At 37.5% G+C, this 10,000-nt stretch overlaps 2 non-coding genes and 27 pseudogenes across 2 annotated transcripts; all 29 read right to left on the reverse strand.

The window, feature by feature from the left end:
* The window catches only part of LOC148451630 (5S ribosomal RNA), a 119-nt pseudogene extending 54 nt beyond the window's left edge, over window positions 1-65 (reverse strand).
* Window positions 66-415: 350 nt separating this feature from the next.
* Window positions 416-534, reverse strand: LOC148451631 (5S ribosomal RNA; annotated as a pseudogene).
* A 116-nt stretch (window positions 535-650) lies between these two features.
* Window positions 651-769, reverse strand: LOC148451632 (5S ribosomal RNA; annotated as a pseudogene).
* Window positions 770-1,354: 585 nt separating this feature from the next.
* Window positions 1,355-1,473, reverse strand: LOC148451633 (5S ribosomal RNA; annotated as a pseudogene).
* Window positions 1,474-1,589: 116 nt separating this feature from the next.
* Window positions 1,590-1,708, reverse strand: LOC148451634 (5S ribosomal RNA; annotated as a pseudogene).
* Window positions 1,709-1,823: 115 nt separating this feature from the next.
* On the reverse strand, window positions 1,824-1,942 carry LOC148451635 (5S ribosomal RNA; annotated as a pseudogene).
* Window positions 1,943-2,528: 586 nt separating this feature from the next.
* LOC148451636 (5S ribosomal RNA) lies at window positions 2,529-2,647 on the reverse strand (annotated as a pseudogene).
* Window positions 2,648-2,763: 116 nt separating this feature from the next.
* Window positions 2,764-2,882, reverse strand: LOC148451637 (5S ribosomal RNA; annotated as a pseudogene).
* Window positions 2,883-3,232: 350 nt separating this feature from the next.
* LOC148451638 (5S ribosomal RNA) lies at window positions 3,233-3,351 on the reverse strand (annotated as a pseudogene).
* A 116-nt stretch (window positions 3,352-3,467) lies between these two features.
* LOC148451639 (5S ribosomal RNA) lies at window positions 3,468-3,586 on the reverse strand (annotated as a pseudogene).
* Window positions 3,587-4,171: 585 nt separating this feature from the next.
* LOC148451640 (5S ribosomal RNA) lies at window positions 4,172-4,290 on the reverse strand (annotated as a pseudogene).
* A 116-nt stretch (window positions 4,291-4,406) lies between these two features.
* Window positions 4,407-4,525, reverse strand: LOC148451641 (5S ribosomal RNA; annotated as a pseudogene).
* A 115-nt stretch (window positions 4,526-4,640) lies between these two features.
* LOC148451642 (5S ribosomal RNA) lies at window positions 4,641-4,759 on the reverse strand (annotated as a pseudogene).
* Window positions 4,760-4,875: 116 nt separating this feature from the next.
* Window positions 4,876-4,994, reverse strand: LOC148451643 (5S ribosomal RNA; annotated as a pseudogene).
* A 116-nt stretch (window positions 4,995-5,110) lies between these two features.
* LOC148451644 (5S ribosomal RNA) lies at window positions 5,111-5,229 on the reverse strand (annotated as a pseudogene).
* Window positions 5,230-5,345: 116 nt separating this feature from the next.
* On the reverse strand, window positions 5,346-5,464 carry LOC148451645 (5S ribosomal RNA; annotated as a pseudogene).
* Window positions 5,465-5,814: 350 nt separating this feature from the next.
* On the reverse strand, window positions 5,815-5,933 carry LOC148451646 (5S ribosomal RNA; annotated as a pseudogene).
* Window positions 5,934-6,049: 116 nt separating this feature from the next.
* On the reverse strand, window positions 6,050-6,168 carry LOC148451647 (5S ribosomal RNA; annotated as a pseudogene).
* Window positions 6,169-6,754: 586 nt separating this feature from the next.
* On the reverse strand, window positions 6,755-6,873 carry LOC148451648 (5S ribosomal RNA). Its single transcript, XR_015874996.1, has one exon. It is a non-coding gene; the product is annotated as a 5S ribosomal RNA (ribosomal RNA).
* A 115-nt stretch (window positions 6,874-6,988) lies between these two features.
* LOC148451649 (5S ribosomal RNA) lies at window positions 6,989-7,107 on the reverse strand (annotated as a pseudogene).
* Window positions 7,108-7,223: 116 nt separating this feature from the next.
* LOC148451650 (5S ribosomal RNA) lies at window positions 7,224-7,342 on the reverse strand (annotated as a pseudogene).
* Window positions 7,343-7,457: 115 nt separating this feature from the next.
* Window positions 7,458-7,576, reverse strand: LOC148451651 (5S ribosomal RNA; annotated as a pseudogene).
* Window positions 7,577-7,692: 116 nt separating this feature from the next.
* On the reverse strand, window positions 7,693-7,811 carry LOC148451652 (5S ribosomal RNA; annotated as a pseudogene).
* A 116-nt stretch (window positions 7,812-7,927) lies between these two features.
* On the reverse strand, window positions 7,928-8,046 carry LOC148451653 (5S ribosomal RNA; annotated as a pseudogene).
* Window positions 8,047-8,397: 351 nt separating this feature from the next.
* LOC148451654 (5S ribosomal RNA) lies at window positions 8,398-8,516 on the reverse strand (annotated as a pseudogene).
* A 115-nt stretch (window positions 8,517-8,631) lies between these two features.
* Window positions 8,632-8,750, reverse strand: LOC148451655 (5S ribosomal RNA; annotated as a pseudogene).
* Window positions 8,751-8,866: 116 nt separating this feature from the next.
* Window positions 8,867-8,985, reverse strand: LOC148451656 (5S ribosomal RNA). The gene has a single exon (XR_015875007.1). It is a non-coding gene; the product is annotated as a 5S ribosomal RNA (ribosomal RNA).
* A 115-nt stretch (window positions 8,986-9,100) lies between these two features.
* LOC148451657 (5S ribosomal RNA) lies at window positions 9,101-9,219 on the reverse strand (annotated as a pseudogene).
* A 116-nt stretch (window positions 9,220-9,335) lies between these two features.
* Window positions 9,336-9,454, reverse strand: LOC148451658 (5S ribosomal RNA; annotated as a pseudogene).
* Between the last annotated feature and the right edge of the window lie 546 nt (window positions 9,455-10,000).

Consider the following 10,000-nt stretch of genomic DNA (forward strand, 5'->3'; position numbering starts at 1 on the left):
CCAACACTGCATAGCTTCCAAGATCAGACGAGATTGGGCATGTCCAGTGTGGTTTGGCTGTAGGTGCTCAAAAACATTAACTTTAGACCTGTATTACTTCTTAACTCAAGTAAATTAATTGATAAGTTGAAAAAATTAAATGTAAAATGTAATAGAAAAGAATGTTATGGGAGTATAAAATTACCTACTGCACCTGGTTTTCCCAGGTGGTCTCCCATCCAAGTGTTGACGAGGCCCAACACTGCATAGCTACCAAGATAAGACGAGATTGGGCATGTCCAGTGTGGTTTGGCTGTAGGTGCTCAAAAACATTAACTTTAGACCTCTTTTACTTCTTAATTCAAGTAAATTCAATGAAAAGTTGAAAAATGAAATGTAAAATGTAATAGAAAAGAATGTTATGGCAGTATAAAATTACCTACAGCACCTAGTATTCCCAGGTGGTCTCCCATCCAAGTACTAACCAGGCCCAACACTGCATAGCTTCCAAGATCAGACGAGATTGGGCATGTCTAGTGTGGTTTGGCTGTAGGTGCTCAAAACAATTAACTTTAGACCTCTTTTACTTCTTAACTCAAGTAAATTCATTGATAAGTTGAAAAAATGAAATGTAGAATGTAATAGAAAAGAATGTTTTGGCTGTCTAAAATTACCTACAGCACCTGGTATTCCCAGGTGGTCTCCGATCCAAGTACAAACCAGGCCCAACACTGCATAGCTTCCAAGATCAGACGAGATTGGGCATGTCCAGTGTGGTTTGGCTGTAGGTGCTCAAAAGCATTAAATTTAGACCTCTTTAACTTCTTAACTCAAGTAAATTCATTGATAAGTTGAAAAAATTAAATGTAAAATGTAATAGAAATGAATGTTCTGGCAGTATAAAATTACCTACAGCTCCTGGTATTCCCAGGTGGTCTCCCATCCAAGTACTGACCATGCCCAACACTGCATAGCTTCCAAGATCAAACGACATTGGCCATGTCCAGTGTGGTTGGGCTATAGGTGCTGAAAAATATTAACTTTAGACATCTTTTACTTCTTAACTCAAGTAAATTCATTGCTAAGTTGAAAAAATGTAATGTAAAATGTAATAGAAAAGAAAGTTATGGCAGTATAAAATTACCTACTGCACCTGGTTTTCCCAGGTGGTCTCCCATCCAAGTTCTGACCATACCCAACACTGCATAGCTACCAAGATAAGATGAGATTGGGCATGTCCAGTGTGGATTGGCTGTAGGTGCTCAAAAGTATTAACTTTAGACCTCTTTTACTTCTTAACTCAAGTAAATTCAATGATAAATTGAAAAATTAAATGTAAAATTTAATAGAAAAGAATGTTATGGCAGTATAAAATTACCTACAGCTCCTGGTATTCCCAGGTGGTCTCACATCCAAGTACTAACCAGGCCCAACACTGCATAGCTTCCAAGATCAGACGAGATTGGGCATGTCCAGTGTGGTTTGGCTGTAGGTGCTCAAAAATATTAACTTTAGACCTCTATTACTTCTTAACTCAAGTAAATTCATTGATAAGTTGAAAAAATTAAATTTAAAATGTAATAGAAAAGAATGTTATGGCAGTATAAAATTACCTACAGCACCTGGTAATCCCAGGTGGTCTCCCATCCAAGTACTAACCAGGCCCAACACTGCCTAGCTTCCAAGTTCAGACGAGATTGGGCATGTCCAGTGTGGTTTTGCTGTAGGTGCTCAAAAACATTAAGTTTAGACCTCTTTTACTTCTTAACTCAAGTAAATTCAATGATAAGTTGAAAAATGAAATGTAAAATGTAATAGAAAAGAATATTATGGCAGTATAAAATTACCTACAGCACCTAGTATTTCCAGGTGGTCTCCCATCCAAGTACTAACCAGGCCCAACACTGCATAGCTTCCAAGATCAGACGAGATTGGGCATGTCTAGACTGGTTTGGCTGTAGGTGCTCAAAACCATTAACTTTAGACCTCTTTTACTTCTTAACTCAAGTAAATTCATTGATAAGTTGAAAAAATTAAATGTAAAATGTAATAGAAAAGAATGTTCTGGCAGTATAAAATTACCTACAGCTCCTGGTATTCCCAGGTGGTCTCCCATCCAAGTACTGACCATGCCCAACACTGCATAGCTTCCAAGATCAAATGACATTGGCCATGTCCAGTGTGGTTTGGGTTTAGGTGCTGAAAAATATTAACTTTAGATATCTTTTTCTTCTTAACTCAAGTAAATTCATTGCTAAGTTGAAAAAATGTAATGTAAAATGTAATAGAAAAGAATGTTATGGCAGTATAAAATTACCTACTGCACCTGGTTTTCCCAGGTGGTCTCCCATCCAAGTTCTGACCATACCCAACACTGCAGAGCTACCAAGATAAGACGAGATTGGGCATGTCCAGTGTGGTTTGGCTGTAAGTGCTCAAAAGCATTAAATTTAGACCTCTATTACTTCTTAACTCAAGTAAATTCATTGTTAAGTTGAAAAAATTAAATGTAAAATGTAATAGAAAAGAATGTTCTGGCAGTATAAAATTACCTACAGCTCCTGGTATTCCCAGGTGGTCTCCCATCCAAGTACTTACCAGGCCCAACACTGCATAGCTTCCAAGATCAGACGAGATTGGGCATGTCCACTGTGGTTTGGCTGTAGGTGCTCAAAAGCATTAAATTTAGACCGCTTTTACTTCTTAACACAAGTAAATTCATTGATAAGTTGAAAAAATTAAATGTAAAATGTAATAGAAAAGAATGTTATGGCTGTTTAAAATTACCTACAGCACCTGGGATTCCTAGGTAGTCACCCATCCAAGTACTAACCAGTCCCAACACTGCATAGCTTCCAAGATCAGACGAGATTGGGCATGTCCAGTGTGGTTTGGCTGTAGGTGCTCAAAAACATTAACTTTAGACCTGTATTACTTCTTAACTCAAGTAAATTAATTGATAAGTTGAAAAAATTAAATGTAAAATGTAATAGAAAAGAATGTTATGGGAGTATAAAATTACCTACTGCACCTGGTTTTCCCAGGTGGTCTCCCATCCAAGTGTTGACGAGGCCCAACACTGCATAGCTACCAAGATAAGACGAGATTGGGCATGTCCAGTGTGGTTTGGCTGTAGGTGCTCAAAAACATTAACTTTAGACCTCTTTTACTTCTTAATTCAAGTAAATTCAATGAAAAGTTGAAAAATGAAATGTAAAATGTAATAGAAAAGAATGTTATGGCAGTATAAAATTACCTACAGCACCTAGTATTCCCAGGTGGTCTCCCATCCAAGTACTAACCAGGCCCAACACTGCATAGCTTCCAAGATCAGACGAGATTGGGCATGTCTAGTGTGGTTTGGCTGTAGGTGCTCAAAACAATTAACTTTAGACCTCTTTTACTTCTTAACTCAAGTAAATTCATTGATAAGTTGAAAAAATGAAATGTAGAATGTAATAGAAAAGAATGTTTTGGCTGTCTAAAATTACCTACAGCACCTGGTATTCCCAGGTGGTCTCCGATCCAAGTACAAACCAGGCCCAACACTGCATAGCTTCCAAGATCAGACGAGATTGGGCATGTCCAGTGTGGTTTGGCTGTAGGTGCTCAAAAGCATTAAATTTAGACCTCTTTAACTTCTTAACTCAAGTAAATTCATTGATAAGTTGAAAAAATTAAATGTAAAATGTAATAGAAATGAATGTTCTGGCAGTATAAAATTACCTACAGCTCCTGGTATTCCCAGGTGGTCTCCCATCCAAGTACTGACCATGCCCAACACTGCATAGCTTCCAAGATCAAACGACATTGGCCATGTCCAGTGTGGTTGGGCTATAGGTGCTGAAAAATATTAACTTTAGACATCTTTTACTTCTTAACTCAAGTAAATTCATTGCTAAGTTGAAAAAATGTAAAGTAAAATGTAATAGAAAAGAAAGTTATGGCAGTATAAAATTACCTACTGCACCTGGTTTTCCCAGGTGGTCTCCCATCCAAGTTCTGACCATACCCAACACTGCATAGCTACCAAGATAAGATGAGATTGGGCATGTCCAGTGTGGATTGGCTGTAGGTGCTCAAAAGTATTAACTTTAGACCTCTTTTACTTCTTAACTCAAGTAAATTCAATGATAAATTGAAAAATTAAATGTAAAATTTAATAGAAAAGAATGTTATGGCAGTATAAAATTACCTACAGCTCCTGGTATTCCCAGGTGGTCTCACATCCAAGTACTAACCAGGCCCAACACTGCATAGCTTCCAAGATCAGACGAGATTGGGCATGTCCAGTGTGGTTTGGCTGTAGGTGCTCAAAAATATTAACTTTAGACCTCTATTACTTCTTAACTCAAGTAAATTCATTGATAAGTTGAAAAAATTAAATTTAAAATGTAATAGAAAAGAATGTTATGGCAGTATAAAATTACCTACAGCACCTGGTAATCCCAGGTGGTCTCCCATCCAAGTACTAACCAGGCCCAACACTGCCTAGCTTCCAAGTTCAGACGAGATTGGGCATGTCCAGTGTGGTTTTGCTGTAGGTGCTCAAAAACATTAAGTTTAGACCTCTTTTACTTCTTAACTCAAGTAAATTCAATGATAAGTTGAAAAATGAAATGTAAAATGTAATAGAAAAGAATATTATGGCAGTATAAAATTACCTACAGCACCTAGTATTTCCAGGTGGTCTCCCATCCAAGTACTAACCAGGCCCAACACTGCATAGCTTCCAAGATCAGACGAGATTGGGCATGTCTAGACTGGTTTGGCTGTAGGTGCTCAAAACCATTAACTTTAGACCTCTTTTACTTCTTAACTCAAGTAAATTCATTGATAAGTTTAAAAAATGAAATGTAGAATGTAATAGAAAACAATGTTTTGGCTGTCTAAAATTACCTACAGCACCTGGTATTCCCAGGTGGTCTCCCATCCAAGTACAAACCAAGCCCAACACTGCATAGTTTCCAAGATCAGACGAGATTGGGCATGTCCAGTGTGGTTTGGCTGTAGGTGCTCAAAAGCATTAAATTTAGACCTCTATTACTTCTTAACTCAAGTAAATTCATTGATAAGTTGAAAAAATTAAATGTAAAATGTAATAGAAAAGAATGTTCTGGCTGTCTAAAATTACCTACAGCACCTGGTATTCCCAGGTGGTCTCCCATCCAAGTACAAACCATGCCCAACACTGCATAGTTTCCAAGATCAGACGAGATTGGGCATGTCCAGTGTGGTTTGGCTGTAGGTGCTCAAAAGCATTAAATTTAGACCTCTATTACTTCTTAACTCAAGTAAATTCATTGATAAGTTGAAAAAATTAAATGTAAAATGTAATAGAAAACAATGTTTTGGCTGTCTAAAATTACCTACAGCACCTGGTATTCCCAGGTGGTCTCCCATCCAAGTACAAACCAGGCCCAACACTGCATAGTTTCCAAGATCAGACGAGATTGGGCATGTCCAGTGTGGTTTGGCTGTAGGTGCTCAAAAGCATTAAATTTAGACCTCTATTACTTCTTAACTCAAGTAAATTCATTGATAAGTTGAAAAAATTAAATGTAAAATGTAATAGAAAAGAATGTTATGGCAGTATAAAATTACCTACTGCACCTGGTTTTCCCAGGTGGTCTCCCATCCAAGTTCTGACCATACCCAACACTGCATAGCTACCAAGAGAAGACGAGATTGGGCATGTCCAGTGTGGTTTGGCTGTAGGTGCTCAAAAGCATTAAATTTAGACCTCTATTACTTCTTAACTCAAGTAAATTCATTGTTAAGTTGAAAAAATTAAATGTAAAATGTAATAAAAAGAATGTTCTGGCAGTATAAAATTACCTACAGCTCCTGGTATTCCCAGGAGGTCTCCCATCCAAGTATTTACCAGGCCCAACACTGCATAGCTTCCAAGATCAGACGAGATTGGGCATGTCCACTGTGGTTTGGCTGTAGGTGCTCAAAAGCATTAAATTTAGACCGCTTTTACTTCTTAACACAAGTAAATTCATTGATAAGTTGAAAAAATTAAATGTAAAATGTAATAGAAAAGAATGTTACGGCAGTTTAAAATTACCTACAGCTTCTGGGATTCCTAGGTAGTCACCCATCCAAGTACTAACCAGTCCCAACACTGCATAGCTTCCAAGATCAGACGAGATTGGGCATGTCCAGTGTGGTTTGGCTGCAGGTGCTCAAAAACATTAACTTTAGACCTGTATTACTTCTTAACTCAAGTAAATTAATTGATAAGTTGAAAAAATTAAATGTAAAATGTAATAGAAAAGAATGTTATGGGAGTATAAAATTACCTACTGCACCTGGTTTTCCCAGGTGGTCTCCCATCCAAGTGTTGACGAGGCCCAACACTGCATAGCTACCAAGATAAGACGAGATTGGGCATGTCCAGTGTGGATTGGCTGTAGGTGCTCAAAAGTATTAACTTTAGACCTGTATTACTTCTTAACTCAAGTAAATTCATTGATAAGTTGAAAAAATTAAATGTAAAATGTAATAGAAAAGAATGTTATGGCAGTATAAAATTACCTACTGCACCTGGTTTTCCCAGGTGGTCTCCCATCAAAGTACTGACCAGGCACAACACTGCATAGCTACCAAGAAAAGACGAGATTGGGCATGTCCAGTGTGGATTGGCTGTAGGTGCTCAAAAGTATTAACTTTAGACCTCTATTACTTCTTTTCTCAAGGAAATTCATTGATAAGTTGAAAAAATTAAATGTAAAATGTTATAAAAAAGAATGTTATGGCAGTATAAAATTACCTACAGCACCTGGTATTCCCAGGTGGTCTCCCATCCAAGTACTAACCAGGCCCAACACTGCATAGCTTCCAAGATCAGATGAGATTGGGCATGTCCAGTGTGGTTTGGCTGTAGGTGCTCAAAAACATTAACTTTAGACCTCTTTTACTTCTTAACTCAAGTAAATTCAATGATAAGTTGAAAAATTAAATGTAAAATGTAATAGAAAAGAATGTTATGGCAGTATAAAATTACCTACAGCTCCTGGTATTCCCAGGTGGTCTCCCATCCAAATACTAACCAGGCCCAACACTGCATAGCTTCCAAGATCAGACGAGATTGGGCATGTCCAGTGTGGTTTGGCTGTAGGTGCCCAAAGCCATTAACTTTAGACCTCTATTACTTCTTATCTCAAGTAAATTCATTGATAAGCTGAAAAAATTAAATTTAAAATGTAACAGAAAAGAATGTTATGGCAGTATAAAATTACCTACAGCACCTGGTAATCCCAGGTGGTCTCCCATCCAAGTACTAACCAGGCCCAACACTGCATAGCTTCCAAGTTCAGACGAGATTGGGCATGTCCAGTGTGGTTTGGCTGTAGGTGCTCAAAAACATTAACTTTAGACCTCTTTTATTTCTTAACTCAAGTAAATTCAATGATAAGTTGAAAAATGAAATGTAAAATGTAATAGAAAAGAATGTTATGGCAGTATAAAATTACCTACAGCACCTAGTATTCCCAGGTGGTCTCCCATCCAAGTACTAACCAGGCCCAACACTGCATAGCTTCCAAGATCAGACGAGATTGGGCATGTCCAGTGTGGTTTGGCTGTAGGTGCTTAAAAGCATTAAATTTAGACCACTATTACTTCTTAACTCAAGTAAATTCATTGTTAAGTTGAAAAAATTAAATGTAAAATGTAATAGAAAAGAATGTTCTGGCAGTATAAAATTACCTACAGCTCCTGGTATTCCCAGGTGGTCTCCCATCCAAGTACTTACCAGGCCCAACACTGCATAGCTTCCAAGATCAGACGAGATTGGGCATGTCCATTGTGGTTTGGCTGTAGGTGCTCAAAAGCATTAAATTTAGACCGCTTTTACTTCTTAACACAAGTAAGTTCATTGATAAGTTGAAAAAATTAAATGTAAAATGTAATAGAAAAGAATGTTATGGCAGTTTAAAATTACCTACAGCACTTGGGATTCCTAGGTAGTCACCCATCCAAGTACTAACCAGTCCCAACACTGCATAGCTTCCAAGATCAGACGAGATTGGGCATGTCCAGTGTGGTTTGGCTGTAGGTGCTCAAAAACATTAACTTTAGACCTGTATTACTTCTTAACTCAAGTAAATTAATTGATAAGTTGAAAAAATTAAATGTAAAATGTAATAGAAAAGAATGTTATGGGAGTATAAAATTACCTACTGCACCTGGTTTTCCCAGGTGGTCTCCCATCCAAGTACTGACGAGGCCCACCACTGCATAGCTAACAAGATAAGACGAGATTGGGCATGTCCACTGTGGATTGGCTGTAGGTGCTCAAAAGTATTAACTTTAGACCTCTATTACTTCTTAACTCAAGGAAATTCATTGATAAGTTGAAAAAATTAAATGTAAAATGTAATAGAAAAGAATGTTATGGCAGTATAAAATTACCTACAGCACCTGGTATTCCCAGGTGGTCTCCCATCCAAGTACTAACCAGGACCAACACTGCATAGCTTCCAAGATCAGACCAGATTGGGCATGTCCAGTGTGGTTTGGCTGTAGGTGCTCAAAAACATTAACTTTAGACCTCTTTTACTTCTTAACTCAAGTAAATTCAATGATAAGTTGAAAAATTAAATGTAAAATGTAATAGAAAAGAATGTTAAGGCAGTATAAAATTACCTACAGCTCCTGGTATTCCCAGGTGGTCTCCCATCCAAGTACTAACCAGGCCGAACACTGCATAGCTTCCAAGATCAGACAAGATTGGGCATGTCCACTGTGGTTTGGCTGTAGGTGCTCAAAAACATTAACTTTAGACCTCTATTACTTCTTAACTCAAGTAAATTCGTTGATAAGTTGAAAAAATTAAATGTAAAATGTAATAGAAAAGAATGTTCTGGCAGTATAAAATTACCTACAGCACCTGGTATTCCCAGGTGGTCTCCCATCCAAGTACTAACCAGGCCCAACACTGCATAGCTTCCAAGATCAGATGAGATTGGGCATGTCCAGTGTGGTTTGGCTGTAGGTGCTCAAAAACATTAACTTTAGACCTCTTTTACTTCTTAACTCAAGTAAATTCAATGATAAATTGAAAAATTAAATGTAAAATTTAATAGAAAAGAATGTTATGGCAGTATAAAATTACCTACAGCTCCTGGTATTCCCAGGTGGTCTCACTTCCAAGTACTAACCAGGCCCAACACTGCATAGCTTCCAAGATCAGACGAGATTGGGCATGTCTAGTGTGGTTTGGCTGTAGGTGCTCAAAACCATTAACTTTAGACCTCTTTTACTACTTAACTCAAGTAAATTCATTGATAAGTTGAAAAAATGAAATGTAGAATGTAATAGAAAAGAATGTTTTGGCTGTCTAAAATTACCTACAGCACCTGGTATTCCCAGGTGGTCTCCCATAAAAGTACAAACCAGGCCCAACACTGCATAGTTTCCAAGATCAGACGAGATTGGGCATGTCCAGTGTGGTTTGGCTGTAGGTGCTCAAAAGCATTAAATTTAGACCTCTATTACTTCTTAACTCAAGTAAATTCATTGATAAGTTGAAAAAATTAAATGTAAAATGTAATAGAAAAGAATGTTCTGGCAGTATAAAATTACCTACAGCTCCTGGTATTCCCAGGTGGTCTCCCATCCAAGTACTGACCATGCCCAACACTGCATAGCTTCCAAGATCAAATGACATTGGCCATGTCCAGTGTGGTTTGGGTATAGGTGCTGAAAAATATTAACTTTAGACATCTTTTACTTCTTAACTCAAGTAAATTCATTGCTAAGTTGAAAAAATGTAATGTAAAATGTAATAGAAAAGAATGTTATGGCAGTATAAAATTACCTACTGCACCTGGTTTTCCCAGGTGGTCTCCCATCCAAGTTCTGACCATACCCAACACTGCATAGCTACCAAGATAAGACGAGATTGGGCATGTCCAGTGTGGATTGGCTGTAGGTGCTCAAAAGTATTAACTTTAGACCTCTTTTACTTCTTAACTCAAGTAAATTCATTGATAAGTTGAAAAAATGAAAT

Source organism: Taudactylus pleione, unplaced genomic scaffold (assembly GCF_031769625.1).
Source record: "Taudactylus pleione unplaced genomic scaffold, aTauple2 ptg001184l, whole genome shotgun sequence".
Classification (NCBI taxonomy): Eukaryota; Metazoa; Chordata; class Amphibia; order Anura; family Myobatrachidae; genus Taudactylus; species Taudactylus pleione.